Source organism: Phalangium opilio, unplaced genomic scaffold (assembly GCF_054372755.1).
Source record: "Phalangium opilio isolate 3A_F unplaced genomic scaffold, DU_Popi_V2 ptg000039l_2, whole genome shotgun sequence".
In the NCBI taxonomy this organism is placed as follows: domain Eukaryota; kingdom Metazoa; phylum Arthropoda; class Arachnida; order Opiliones; family Phalangiidae; genus Phalangium; species Phalangium opilio.
Genome location: NW_028324163.1, coordinates 3147506 through 3163155, shown reverse-complemented (window position 1 = coordinate 3163155; position 15650 = coordinate 3147506).

Here is a 15650-nt window from a genome sequence, read left to right as displayed (position 1 = left end):
GGCTCACTTGAACTTCGTTTTGATGACGTTGCTGACGGGGACGGCGAAAATGAGTTTCTTTTACCTCTGTCGCTATGACCTGCCTCTTCTTTCACACCACCCCGGTTCCGGGGAAGGGGGTCCGGGACTTTGACGCGCGCCCAGATTACTCTCTTCCTCATTCCTGCTTCTAAAATTACATCTATCCCTGTAACAATATAAGCTTTAAGCAAGACTACTTTTTTTCATGCTAAATGATTAATTATTTTTTTTAATTCAGAACACTAAGGTTTTTGGAGACTCGTCAAGGAACTTTAAGAGAAACGTATGACAAATTTAGAAGCAGGGAATTTTTTTTGACGGACCTCAATCAATTGCAAGAGACGACTTCGTTGTCTATTGGATTTCTCAGTCCCGTTTCCACCATCTACTTTTACGGAATTTCAATCGCCACTGTGGTCGCAATTTGTGAGATTTTATCCGATTTGAAGAAATTAAAATTGACTCGTTAAGAGGGTATGTTCCCATTCAACCGAATATCCCGCAATGATTTTTAGATATCTAGCCCAAATGGCTATATTCCCGATGCACCGAAATCCCATTCGTCCGAATATGCTCGTAAAAAATACATCAATATAACTTGAACCACTCATGCCGTCAGCGATTTGGTGGTGTAGTGGATACGGTATTGGACTGCGAAGCGATAGATTGTTGTAATTTCAACAATGTCTTTAAGTTTTTAATTAAAATATTAATATTTAGGTTTAGGGCAGGTTAGGTTAGGTTAGTTTTAGTTTTATTTAGGTTAGGTTAGTTTTAGTTTTAGTTTGGTTAGGTTAGTTTTAGTTTTAGTTTGGTTAGGTTAGTTTTAGTTTGGTTAGGTTAGTTTAAGTTTGGTTAGGTTAGTTTAAGTTTGGTTAGGTTAGTTTAAGTTTGGTTAGGTTAGTTTTAGTTTATTTTGGTTAGGTTTGGTTTGGTTAGGTTAGGTTTGGTTTGGTTAGGTTAGGTTTGGTTTGGTTAGGTTAGGTTACGTTAATTTTGGTTTGGTTAGGTTAGGTTAGGTTTGGTTTTGTTTGGTTAGGTTAGGTAAGGTTAGGTTTGGTTTGTTAGGTTAGGTTAGTTTTGGTTAGGTTAGGTCACGTTACATTAGGTTATGTTTGGTTTGGTTTGGTTAGGCGTGGTTAGGTTAGGTTAGGTTCACCGTAGGTAAAACGTAGTTAAAATAAGTGCAATAACACATTTTCAACTCACATTCATTTCAACAAAAATAAAGCCTCATTTTCATTACAGCTAGAAAAAGTCTAGCTGCGGGTTTTTGAAAGCGCGCGAGAAAAGTAAAAACGCCCGCTGATTAGATGTCGCGTTTAGCGTTCGCTTGTCGCTTTAGCGTACTCTTTTTCATAGAAGCGTGAACTTGCCGTTACCATAGCAACGTCCTGGTTGTGACTTTGTTGCACGGTAAAATAAAAATGGCCGCTCAATCGAAGGCAAGACGAAATCTTCTTCTGAGGAAAGTATTTATAATGAACTGGGTGTATTTAAAATACAAAAGAAGACGTAGATATAGAACTAAAAGATGGTGGATTCATCCCATTTTAATAAATAGGAAAAAAGAGGGCTATTTCGAAACCATGGTAAGATTATTTATTAATTTCAAGCGCAGCATAGACCAAGGCTTATCGGTTTAAATGAAACTGAATTTTAATATTTCATTTTAGATGAATTGTTAGTCGATGATTGGTCAAATTTGAAACCACGTGACCCTCTAGACGCGTGCTCGCTTCTCTTCAGCGAGAAATATCTGTTCAAAGCTGATACGATTGTAGCGCGAGTTTACCGCTTTAGGAATGAATTTTCTCGCTTAATATAGTAGTTGTAGCTTCAATGAAAATATTCACGCTATAGCGAAAGCGGGTTTTTTCGCGAGCGTTACCGCTTTCGCTTGAAATTTTAACGCTACCCGCATCAATGAAAATGAGGCTTAAGCCGTGATGAGGATAAAAATACTGGGTAGAAGCATTCGCCGGCGTCCAGTCAAGATGCTGCTCCGAAAGCATTGGTGCAATGCAGCTAAAAATGGTAAGGGATTTACAGGCGCTATTACAGAACTTAAAAGAGAAGTCGCAATCTTTGACTGAAAACATCTAAGCAGTGTATGCCACCGACATTTTAATAGTGCATAATGAAATAACAAACTGCTTCTAACGTAAATGTTCGAAAGTCCGTCCGTCGACATTCACACATTGGGGACAGCGTCTTGCCCAGTTTTCTCTGGTGGGAGCTAGCATATCGGGCGAAACAAGGGCAGCAGCTTGTTGGATTCGATCTCGAAAGTTGTCCAATGTGACTGGTTCGGTGACTTACACAATGCTTTGAACATACCCCCATAAGAAGAAATCCAGCGGCGTTAAATCTGGCGAACGGGGTGGCCAAGCGACTGGATCACCCCGACCTATCCATCGAGGGAGCCAATTGCGAGAAACGCGTGCCAAATGTGGTGGTGCACCATCGTGCTGGTACCAGACAAGTCTTCGATCTGCTAGGGGAAGATCATCTAGCACATCAGAAACCACGGTATTTAACAGATTCACTTAACGCTCTCCGTTTAGATTCTCTTCAAGAAAAACAGGTCCAATCACGCGGTCACCTTGCAATCCACACCAAACGTTAATTCTCCAGTTTTCTTAATGATGGTGTGGTCTTAGCCAATGGGGGTTTTCCATCGACCAGTAGTGCATGTTGTGCACGGTTAACTGTACGGTCCCGGTAAAATGTGCACTCATCACTTGAAATCACGGTGGTTTGATGTGTTGGTGAAGGTGGATTTTGTAAGAATGAAATGCCTCTCCATGCAGAATTCTTAATAGCTCCGTATGGGAACAATTTAATTCTGCTCCGATGGCCCTTGAACTAGTATGGGGATTTTCCGCAATACGCCTCATTACTTCAATTCGTCTTGCAGCCCCACGTCCAACCCTTTGTACACGTGGCTCAGGATTTCGATCTCGCACTGGGACATTGTGTGGAACCACCGTGCCTCTCTCAAGAAATCTAGTCTAGCGCATTTAAAATCACGCGATGGTCCGGATGTGATCGGTTGGGAAACCTTTCTGCAAAGGTCCTAGAAGCTGCTGCCCTTGTTTCGCCCGATATGCTAGCTCGCATAAGAGAAAACTGGGCAATTCGCTGTCGCCAATGTGTGAATGTCGACGGACGGACTTTCGAACATTTACGTTAGAAACAGTTTGTTATTTTATTATGCACAATTAAAATGTCGGTGGCATACACTGCATAGCTGTTTTCAGTCAAAGATTGCGACTTCTCTTTTAATTTCTGTAATGGCGCCTGTAAATACCTTACCATTTTTAGCTGCATTTCATCAATGCTTTTGGAGCAGCATCTTGACTAGACGCCGGCGAATGCTTCCACCCGGTATATTTAATGCAAAACCACACACTAGGTCTTCTTCCAGTTCAATAAAATTTCGGTCCAATGGGACTATATTATAAATAAAATCGCACCTTTTGGCTACGTTCGGTCGAATGGGACACCACAAAAAACAAACCCTTTTGTCGAATGGCAATTCGGTTCAATGGGACCAAAGCGTCCATTAAGCACCAAAGTCAATTTTGTCGATAGATTAATGATTCGCAATAAAATTGCCATTGTACTTTAGTTGTTTTGCCATGAAATTTTATTGAATAACCGGCTTCTCTAATGGTATTATTAGACAACCATTATTCAATATGTAATAACGCAAAGCTTTTTAAAATGCTTATATATATAAAAATAATATACTTCAATACCATTTCCAGGATACCTCATAATAAAAGCGCAATTCCCAAAACCTTAATAAAAAATTAATACATTTCAGTGTGTATTTCACTCGCAAGAAGAAAAATATACCATAAGTAGCGACATTTTACTCTTCTACTCTTACGCTGGTGTCAGTGGACAGGTAAGCCCCACCCCTCTTATGTCCGTCATTCCTTCGCCATTTCCCATTGGATCCCGTGGGGATACAGACATGTCAGAACATTCAATTTGGCGCTGCACCTAGCTGGAGGTGGGCTAATCAGCACCCCCCGCTAGATTATTACCACCACAAAGCGGGTAATTGTGACATGATTCTTCCCAACATCTTTTCCAACATTTGGAGCAAGGTTACTAAACCGAATTACATACGCGAAAAATAGTTCCCTCATCATTACTCTATTATCGCTTAACTATTTGCCAAGGCGCTGGTGGATTTTTGTCCCACGTCAAAACGCGGTTTGGGCGTGGTTGATGGCTGAGGATTTAGTACCAAATAGTTATGGAATTCACCTTACGGTGCGATGTCATCTGAATTAAGTTTGATGAGCGAGGGAGCAAACAATAGTGGGGGTCAGTCTGGGAAGATTCATGTTACATAAAGCATTAAGAGGATATAGAGTGTCGTCCTTCTTCTATTATCCACTTCTGATATAACAGACAAACATTCGGAAAGCACATAAGTGAATCCCAGCCAAGGTCCTTATGTTAATACTCTTTACATTTCCTTGTTAGCCTCAGGCCTGGCATATTGACGAACGCTTTTTTTTTGCTCCATTTAATTGTCGAGCTAGGGCTATGACGCCTTACAGCTCCAATCTAACGAACATAAAGTAACTAAATAGTACACCGATAATAAAGAATAGATAGGGAGTGGTGGATTACTTTCCCTTCATTCGAGTTAAATTTTAAGAAACTTGCGTAGTTTGAAATTAAAGAGGGGAAGAGTGGGTTGGGACACCACTTCGTTAGGAAGGGAGTTCCAGAGTATAGTCCTCCTGAAGAAGGAATGCTTCATAGGGTCTTTGTGGGATTGACGTAGAAAAAGTTTATGAACGTATGTACCCTTGAGTCATATGGGCTTTGGGGGCAGTAGTAAAGACAGGTCTGACCTTGGCGGTGTAGGGTTTTAAAGAGGCAAGTGAGGTCTAGATAGGTCCGGTGAAGCGAAAGGGAAGACCAGCCTAAAAGTTTCACTTACCTTCTGCAAAGAACGGCTAATAGAAACTTGGGAACATCCAGGAAGTTGTCCAGAACAGAAAATAAATAGATAGTGTACACGCCGGAGCTTTTATACTCTTGGCGTGATAAGATGTTCAACTATCGTAGATCAGAAGATTTCACACTTGTATCACGTGACAATCAGCGCCCTGCTTCGAGACGGGATTTTAAACTTCAATCTAGTTGATTTTTCGCAAGTCTCCTATCGTGAACATAGATTATTTCCCCAAATATTGCCGACTGTAACTGTTTACTTGACCTACCATGAAAGACCTCTATCATGGCTTATATTTCAAATTCCTGATGGTATCGACCTTTTATTTACTCGTAGTCGGAGGTTTGCATGAACCGACAACGTATTCACACGCGCCTATCATGTTTTGGAAAACATATCTAGTTGTTTCCGCTTCATCAATAAGCGTTTCCTAACCAAAAAACATTTCCTACACCCTTTGCAGTTATTTACATTTAAGTTTCCTATCTCTGCAATGATTGTTCTAAAATATATATGTATATATATGTATATATATATATATATATATATATATATATATATATATATATATATATATATATATATATATATATGTATATATATATGTATATATGTTCTAAAATATATATATATATATGTGTCTATATCCCGAATAAATATGAACTATTAAATTTGAATATTTATTAATTTTAATTAAAAATTGAAAATATGCATATACTTAGAATAATGGAGGAAATATTAAATTTCAATGTTTATTATTTAAATTATCGTCAATACAATATTTTACAGGAATGTTTTGGAGTTACATACACTTTTAGAAACCATTTGCTTACAGAATTGAAAACTTAAGAAAGAGGAATTATTAAAAATGTTAACTATCATATCTATATTTAAACTAGACACGGCATTAGAATAATGTTCATCTACACGTTCACTCCATTCCGTCATTATGCAATCATGTTGCATCTGCGATGGGTGGTCTATAAAGCATCCATTGCAGGTATTCTTGATTCCTTCAGTCAGTTGCTGTATAACTATCTCCTTAATCGCGCTCTCTACACGTTTTGATTCAGTAAGGAATGTGACCACCTGAATGGGTTTTTCCAGTAAGTTCTCCCATTGGTATGATCCTATAGTTAATCCATTCTTAGTCGGGTAGTGAATTCCATAGTTGGCTCCTTTACCCGGGATTACCTGACGAATATTTAACGTTTTCCTATCCTGGTAAGTTACAAGTTGAATTCGCTTGTCCACCGACCCTTCGAAAAAGCTCGTGGTAGGTTGAGCCTCATCCTTCTCGAAAAATTCATTTATGGCATCCCTCATCCCATAAAGTTGCATGTACTCGTCCTCACTTAATATAATACCCGTAGAAAGATCCGTCATTCCTAGTCTAATATTGCAGTCCGCTGTTACGCTGACCGATTTAGTTGAGGAAATCTCGAAAACGTTGGAGTTATCCCTAAATAATCACACAGAATTAAGACGCGAACTTAAATTTGAATGAAATAGAAGTTTATTGTGTACATAAAAAGTTACAGGAACTCACGAGAATGTACACATTAGTATCGAGAAAAATATTTACAAAACAATATTTACAGAAAAAAGACATAAAAACTCTCCTTTTAATTAAGGCTAGTGTTTTAAATTTAAATATTTTAACATATATATACTATCGTAGATGCTCAAGGCGAGTGGAAAAAATATCATATTTGTGCGCCAGTAAGTTACACGAATGTTGCATCCTGTTAATTGGTATTAAATTCTTACCGACTACGTAAAATGTACAAGGAGTATTTCTTGAAAGTCTCGGAACTAAAAAGTTTAGTTTAGCTAACAATACTGGTAGTGGTAGTATGCAATTAATTAATTTAAAAATGAACTTGAAGTCAAACATGGTACAAAAAGTTCTAATTGTTGGCAAGCCCAGAACAGATAAAAATGTTTCATAATTGTAATCAAGATGGTTTAAAAAATTATGACAGTAAAAAACGAATTTCCTCTGGACGCTTTCAATTTTATCAACATAACTTAACACTAAAGGAGAGAGTATACTTACATTTCGATGAGTGCTTGAAGACTCGTAAAATGTCTTATCCTCAAACCTACCACGTCTTTTATACGTTCGAGGCACATCGTCAAAAGTCAATATGACGCATGGTCTTAAGCCTAACACTTGGCGGGGGTTTACCCTGACGTTGACACCCACGTTGTCGGAAATCAATATGACATCGTCTTAGGCCTAACACTTGGCGGAGGTTTACCATGACGTTGATGGCACCGTTAATGAAAATCGACACCTAACTTAAGCCTAATTTCTCGAACACGTGACATGGGTTTTAACCGCCATGACATTAGACGCCGTCATGAGATTACACGCCAATTTTGCCCTATCGGTTCACGCCAAGTCTGACATCACGACATTTCACGTTAATTTCTCCCCTATCAGTTCACGCCAATTCCTCACGCCGGTTCACGCCAATTTCCCCCGCCAGCCCACGCCACTGGGCCAGAAAAGACACTTAGATACTACTCAGGCGCATTCTTTATCCCTGGTATAAAGGATATGGTCGACGCTCGAGAAATAAAACGCGTTTTCGTCGACCGTATATTTCGTAATAACCGAGGGCAAATGAAATTTTACTTGAGGCCATGTTGGATGGCCTGGGTAGAAACCCGGTTACACGTAGTCCACGACAAAGAATTGGCCTCCCGAAATTTTGAGCCAAGCCGCGCGTAGGTTGTTAATGGCCAGATTCTGGAAAACTTGATTTAGCGCGGCGTTTAAGGCGTTCCAGGACTTGATTTTGTTTTCTCGCGCAAAATCGTTAACGGTACCTTCTAAACTCAATTGGTGAAGGTCCTCCCATCCGGTACTATTAAACAGTTCGACGCATTTTCCAAAATTCACGTGTTGGTTTAAACGGGACTTGATCCATTTGGAAGCGAAGTCCAGTTTCTGGCAAACAAAATCCGACGTTCAAATATAACGCCTTTGATGGTGTTAATTTATTCCAAAGTTTAGCGGATGCACACAGTTTCTTCGAGATTTGAAATACATCCAAAAGTAAATCAAACCGGACCTGGTTCAATGGCTATGTCCACTGATGATGGAAGGGTACGTCTACGGTTGTGTTCGAGTAAGGGTCGTCGCGGAAACGTCTCTTTTATCCCAGATACACCTTCGCGTGACTGGCGTAAAACTACTCACAATTTTCCATTTTGGAAATGAAAGCGCGGCATTCTTGTATCACGGTGTCCAAGCGGAACGTATTTGAGTAGTTCTTGAGGCGCCCATTTTTCAAAGTCAATCTTAAGCCCTTAGATATAATCCAGAACAAACGCGAAGGATTTATCGCTTACAGCGGAAAGTTCAGGTTCTTTTCGAGGCGCCTCGATAAAGTTGCCCGTAAACATCCAACGAAAATACTCGCCAGTTGATACTAATACGCTCTTACGGGCATTGAATTTTTCATTCTCGACAACACACCACGACATAACAAAGGCCATCAACGATACTAAGGGCGCGGTCTACCCTGAAATTGCAGCTAAAATTGGACGAGAAAATCATATTGCTATTAACTATACTAAACTTCTAAAACTCGAAAAAAAATATGAATGGTCAGTAGACCTATCTTGGAACACTATCTCAAACTCTTTGGAAAGTCAGATTTTTCAGTACCAAATACGTTAGATAAAAGCATTAAGTTTCAACTATTGCCGATCGATTGCACCCATTTTCAGATTGCTAAGACGCGTGCTTTTCCTGCAAAATGGATTTTAAAAAAGGTCGATTTCAGCCCTAACTTGGAACGGTCCGTCCTAAATTGGAAGGCCCCCCCCGTACAAAATTGGAACGCCCTAATTTAAATATGAAAAATTCGAGTTTTTGTAGCTAATAATAAGCAAATATAATTTGTTACGACCGTCTAGCAACCAACGCTTACCCTTTTATACCTGTACATATATTTTAAAGGGCACCGAGTGTGATCTGCTTAAAGCTCCAAAAATTGGCGCGCTGTCAGTTCATTACGGTTAAACGTTGTAAATTAAACGCGCTCTAATGCTTATGTACGGTATTTCAAATGAAATAATTACAGAGTTAAATCAAAGTAACCTACACTGCTATGTTTTTGTTAAGAAAAAGTTGTCGAATCTACATTTTACATCAAGTGAGTGATGATACGGTGTTTGAAACCCAATATAACTTGACCAAACACGCTAAATCACCCAAACTAAGAACCACACAGACACACACAAACACACAGACAGGGACGTTGAAATTAGAACCTCTCCGTGACATACGTCACTCGGAGAGGTAAAAAGTGAAAGTGCCATAAGGCAAAGTAATCCTAAGCGGTCTCCCTCCCCCCATTGCTGACCGCGCTCGACGCTGCTTAAGTTCGGTGATCAGACGAGAGCCGGTGTTTTCACCGTGATATGGCCCTTGCCGAGAGCACTTGTTAATTATTCGAATTTAAAACTATTTGGGCAAATAAGCCTTCCTGCATGTTTTTAAAATAATAACAAAAAGAAATTCTGTTTGCTTTTCTCAAAACTGGTGGATTTTAAAAATGGAAACTAAAGTCTAAATCCAACGGCACGCAGTGTTCCCAAGTGGTCTCCCTCCCTAGTACTGTCTGCGCTCGACGCTGCTTAACTTGATCGGACGATATCCGGTGTTTTCAGCGTGATAAAGAGAAAAGATTACACATCTCTTGGCTTCTTGGTATTAAAATATATTTCTAATTTGACATAAGGCAATTTGCATAAAGCTGAAAAGCGGTTTATTTGTGGGGATAAATCCAATATCAAAACTAAAATAAACTTTTCATAGTGTATATCCGTGCCTTAGGTGGACCTTGTCGCGTTTCCACAAAGCGAAAACACTTGTACAGATACGAGACTCAACTGCTATCGTAATTGGTTTTTTTTAATCTTTCAAATAGTCAATTTGGTCGAGAACACTTCTCGGAAGTCTCTTGTTGAATTTGTAGTGTATAGCAGCAGCTTCGTAATTATTTTCTCGATGTAATATATATTATCCTTGAGTTCGTGTTTCAACAAATACAGAAAGAATGGGAAATTTTCACTTAAGTAAAAAAATGCACCCTAGCCTCTGAAAAATCAATCGTTGGGTTAAAAAGCCATCGTATCATTGAATATACGGTATAGTTGATTGGAATATTCCTGAAATGAAATTTTCTAGTGCAACATTCAAGTGATCTATTTAAGCTAGTAACGTAACTATGCAATATTCTCACTTTATTAGAACGAAGTCAATAGCTCCTATTGAAATATTAATATCAATAATGTTACTCTTGGTCCTAGACTAATGTCAAACAATGAATACATTATTATTTTTATTGGTTTCATGTGAGGCTGCCGTAGGACATCGTCGATACTGCCGGTGTATTTATCTTTCGAAATTAAAATTCGCCCTTCAATAATGACTAATACCATTTGACGAAAATGCTACACAGGGGATAATGGTTTCTTCGTCACTTAGAAAAAGCCACTAAGAACCTTGTTTTTGCAATCCCATTAAGTATAATGCATTTTTGCTCCTCCTCTTATATTAAAAGGACGTTCTTCCTCGTGTATTCCGAAATCACATGACGTTTAAGATGCGCCCTGTAGAAACAGAGTATGAAACTTAAAACTGAAACCAATCCTTATCGAATAATAACTCAAAGCACCCGTAACTAAGAAAGGTTGAACGAAGTACTGAAGCCGAAAATTTAGGTTGTATCACCTTATTACTGCATTTTGACACCATGTTGTTTAACATATGGTAGTCGATAAACATGGAGGCAGCAACGTTGTGGCGTGGATCCATAAACCATTGATTTGATAGGAAATTGTGGCGCTAGAGCAAGGAGACTGGGGCCAATTTATTTATTTCATTACTTAATGCAATGGAATACAAATTTAAATATGTTCAAATAGAATGGCTTTATATCTCTAATGTTAAATATTTTAACACTTAAATGAACTTAAATGTTCTGTGAATATGAAATGATTATCCTTTTAATAATTCCTACGAGGTTATTTACGGGTTATTTTCTTGAAACACTTTCGTGTAAAGTGAAAGAGAGTCAGATCTCTTAGCGTAATAAGTATAATATAGTGGTCAAGGCTTCGCAAATGGCGACAACTGTTGCAATCGAAATGCCGCTTAAGTAGACGATGAAGGCTCGTAACAGAAAGTCTACTGACAAGGGCGAAAAGTCTTCAATCTGCGATGACTCAGGCAACATGTACTTTGCGGTTTTCATGGTATACATTCGTTCATAAGGTGTAGCTTGTCGCGTCTCCACAAATCGCAAACACCTGTACAAATGAGGGGCGTTACTGCTACAATAAATGATGATCATTCAAAGATTGGGCTTTTTAGTATCTTACAAATAATCAAGTTGGTTTAGAATGCTTTTTGGCAGTCTCTTGTTGAATTTGTAATGTTCAGAAACAGCCTCGTATTTTTTTTCCCCAAAGTAATACTTATTATCATATTCTTTGAGTCTTCTTCGCAATGCAAACAGAAAGGATGGCGAAAGATCGCTCTCGTAAAAAAATGCACCAGCGCCCCTGACAAAAAGGTCTATAGGGATACGGCTTAATCCAATAAATCTGTTCAAGTATCGACTATCCGCTCGGATACGCTTCTGAAGACGATAATACTCCCCATTGCCGTTTTCTATAATAATAATGCTCACAAAGATTAAAAACGTATGTCATTCTCTAGAGAAAAGCTAGTTCTAACAGATATTTTTGGTTGTATGTATACAGAAAGTTTGAACGTCGTCGTTTTTGCCGTTTTTAATTTGGATCAAAAGAAGCCATTAAGAAAACTTAAACGGAAAATTACTACTCTTGTTAATGATCAAGTTGTTTACTATTGGTCTTTGATATTTTAAGTATCAACTTATCCGTAATTTCGAGCGCGTAATTTTTCTCCCTTTACAGTTATAATTCTAAAATTACAGCTATTTCTGTCACAATATTACCCCATATTTTATTATCCGATCAATAACTGAGTCTTGTAACATCATTGGTGTTATTCGAGTTTGTCCTAAGAGATCGTCGATACTGTCGATGTGTAAATCCTTGGAAATTAATAGTTCGCCGCTCAATAATCCCGAATAACATTTGACAAAAAACATTGCGCCAAGTAACCAGCCCAGCAACAGAATTCTCGCCGCAGTTCCATCAACAGAATCATCACAATCTGAGTCGGAATTGGAAATCACATTTACAAAAACAAAGTCGTTAAATATCTTCCAATCCAAAAATTATTCGGCGCAAACGATAACATTTATGTAATTTTCCAACAAAAACAAATGCGTATGAACTTAACAGTTTTCGAGGAGACCGGAGACGTATTTCCAAACTGTATCATAAATGAGGTGGAGTGGAGATTGCGTCCTAGTTGATTTGATGTATTTGAGAAAGGATGTTGCTAGCGCCATTAGGACCAAACAGAAAAACATCGTCAACCAGATAGTTTCATTGAAGCCTTTTATCGACAGACGACTTTCAGCTTGATTTCCCTTATCTTTGACACACGTTAAGATACAATTGGACTGAGTTTGCACAGCTGGTGACAAGTGATAATGCTCCAATCCGTAAGGGCTTGGATTATAGGTTAGAGCGACAACGTCTGTAAACTATTAAACATGAATTACGTTACAGAAATGAATTGTGAAAGTATTTTATCTCGGGTTGAATTTAAATAAGCAACGTTCAGTATTCATACCCCATGTTTTATGGCATAGTCCCAATATTGTAACTCAAATTGAAAATTGCTTTTGTACGTTGAATCTTTTCGTTAAATACCCATTTCAGCCTATTTAAATGATAAACAGTTATAGAAATGGATATTAATTTCACAAAATCTTCTTTCCCTCGAAACATATGTTTCTCATTTTGATGACAGAATATAAGGGAATATTACAAAACTAGGATTATTGTTTTTAAATTATGGGAAATTGATGAAACACTGTTTACCTCTGATCAAAAAGAGACATTTTACTCATCAAAAACTATTTAATAGCTTCAATATAAAACTTGACTTACGTTACGTTTCGCAAGTTACATATAATGTAAAGAAATCGGAAAATGTTCATTAACCGAAAGTTCACTATCATATCTCCTTTCCACATTAACGGAACGAACTTATAGTTACTCTAAGCCAAAAAATTATTGAAAGTCAGTTAATTGACCCCTTGGTTAGTAAACATATTTAAGGTCTTACAGTTAAGAACGAGAATCTGAAATCCATGATTTTATCTTCAGTGGTTATTAGTTACGAGTCCCTTCCAGAGCATGTTGCATTGAACATAAGCACTCTGAGTTGTGATCACTTATACTGTTAATTGATGAAAACTTTAATGTCTTCCCCGGTGTTTTACAAAATGTTTTATTCCTGATCAGAACCCTATAAAGATTTCCTAAAATGTTTAAGTTGTATACTGTAAAACCAGAGAACCTTAAGCTTCTAAAAGTATTCATTGGATATCCATAATTTGTTGTTCTGGAGAGCATTACTTAAATTGCAATTATTCCAAGATTTTAATGTTTTAAAGAAAAGTTCAGGTAACATAACATTATGCCTCTTACGCGCGTGATCGGGAGGGCTATCTTACCATAAACACCTCTTCGCCTGTGAGAATTAAACCAATACCCTTCGAGGTAATAGGTTCGATTAAGCATACGCCACTAAACCAATGCCAACGCAGTATCCTCATTTATAAGAATAATTAATGCTAATTATTATGAAATATGAGACCATTCACTTACGTTAAATATTTTGCCATTGATATTTAGAAAAAGGCCGTTCTTTTTAAGTACAATGTTATGTTAGCTGAACTTTCCTTTAATAAAATGCAGCAGAGGGGTTAATGGTTCCTTCGTTACTGTCAAAGAAATAGAAAACCTTGTTTTCGCAACCCGTGGAATAGTAATACGTACATTATTTAGCCCCCATATCTCCCAATTTAATTTCTATACGGGTTTTGTGGGCCAGGATTAAGTACCCCGTCACGCCTAATAATTCTGTAGTCTTTTTGTCAATTTTTTTGATTGGCAGCAGCGCGAGTTCCTAGGCGTGGGCAAAGTGCAAGGTGTAGAGAGATAAAATTCGTCATGCATAATCAGCATAATGATTAGTCTAGCCTCTTCACACAAAGTCAGCCTATATAGATGCGTGAAGAAAATGGCTACTCAATTATTTCTATGATATGTACCCTGTCTAAAAACAAAAGGTATTTTGTAGACGTACTTCAAAATACCTCCACTATATATTTAGTTCCCATGAACATATTTAATCAGTTCTCTCACAGTGCGGGTATTAAATGATTTCGAAAAAGGTATTATGGAAATATAAGGGATATAATGAAACCTTTTAGAGTTTCAGCGCATAAGGTTGTATATAAGGGTACCTTAGAAGAAGAAAAGTACTTAACAGATCCCCTCAGAGGGATGTTTTTAACTACGGTAGAAGTAGGAATGGAGAACTGTTAGTATTAGCTTCAGTCCGACTTATAGCCCAGTGAAGAGCCCCTCCCCCCAACATTTAACGAAAAGTTTAATTTATCTTATTGGCTCTCTTAAACTACGTTTTGATGACGTTGCTGACGGTGACGGCTAAGGAACGACGACATATGCTAGCAGTCTTGGTGACGTGACTAGAAAAATGTAATTTAGCGTCGAAAATAATACCTAAATCGTTGGTCTCAGTTGCTGTGTGAATGGGCTTAGAGTCAATTAAGTAAGAGTTTATCAACATTCGACAAACTCGCATAGTAATCTTACGTGAATAGACTTGGTAGGGTTAATTGGAATATAATTTTTTAAACAACAAGCGGAGACTGTGTTTATGTCCTCCTGCAAAAGTGAGCGATCAAGGTCCAAATTAATAATTTTGCATAATTTGTTGTCATCAGCAAATTGCAGTAAGCTAGAATGTTAAATTTTAAACTGTAGGTCTTAAATATAGATCTTGAAGAGCAAAGGTCCTAACGGAGCCTCCGAAATGAACTAGGCCCATGCGTGTCGCGAAGCGAGAATTTTTTTTTAACCAATTTAGTTCGCCGTGGTTCTACGCTTGGGGGCGCTCATATTACCGTATAATAAACAAAGTTCAACCCCTTGACCCTGTTGAATGCTTAAGTATTTGGGCCAAGGTCGCAGATTGAAAGTATACGTTTATATTACTCTTACTGAATTATTTCAATTGAAATAATTTAACATCTAATTTTATTTTAAGAATCATAGTTTCATACAATCTAATCTAACCATATGATTCAATAAAAAGTGAAGAGACCCAAAAACATTTACGTTAATTTTAGGATGAAACATTTCTCTATCATAAAATTTTATGACTGACCCCTAAAATATCAACGATAATTTAAGGAAGACCCTGTCACAACGGTAATATGAGCGCCATCTCGTACACATATATGGTGAAAATATTTTCTTAACAAACTGGATATTTCCCCACATAAAATTTGACACGCATGGGCCTTGTTCATTCCGGAGGCTCCGGTCCTAAAGAAGAATCTTGCGGAACGCCACAATAAAGATTGTACACGACCGAGGTGAGCGGCCCATTGCATTTGAGGACATCAATACGTTCCTTCAG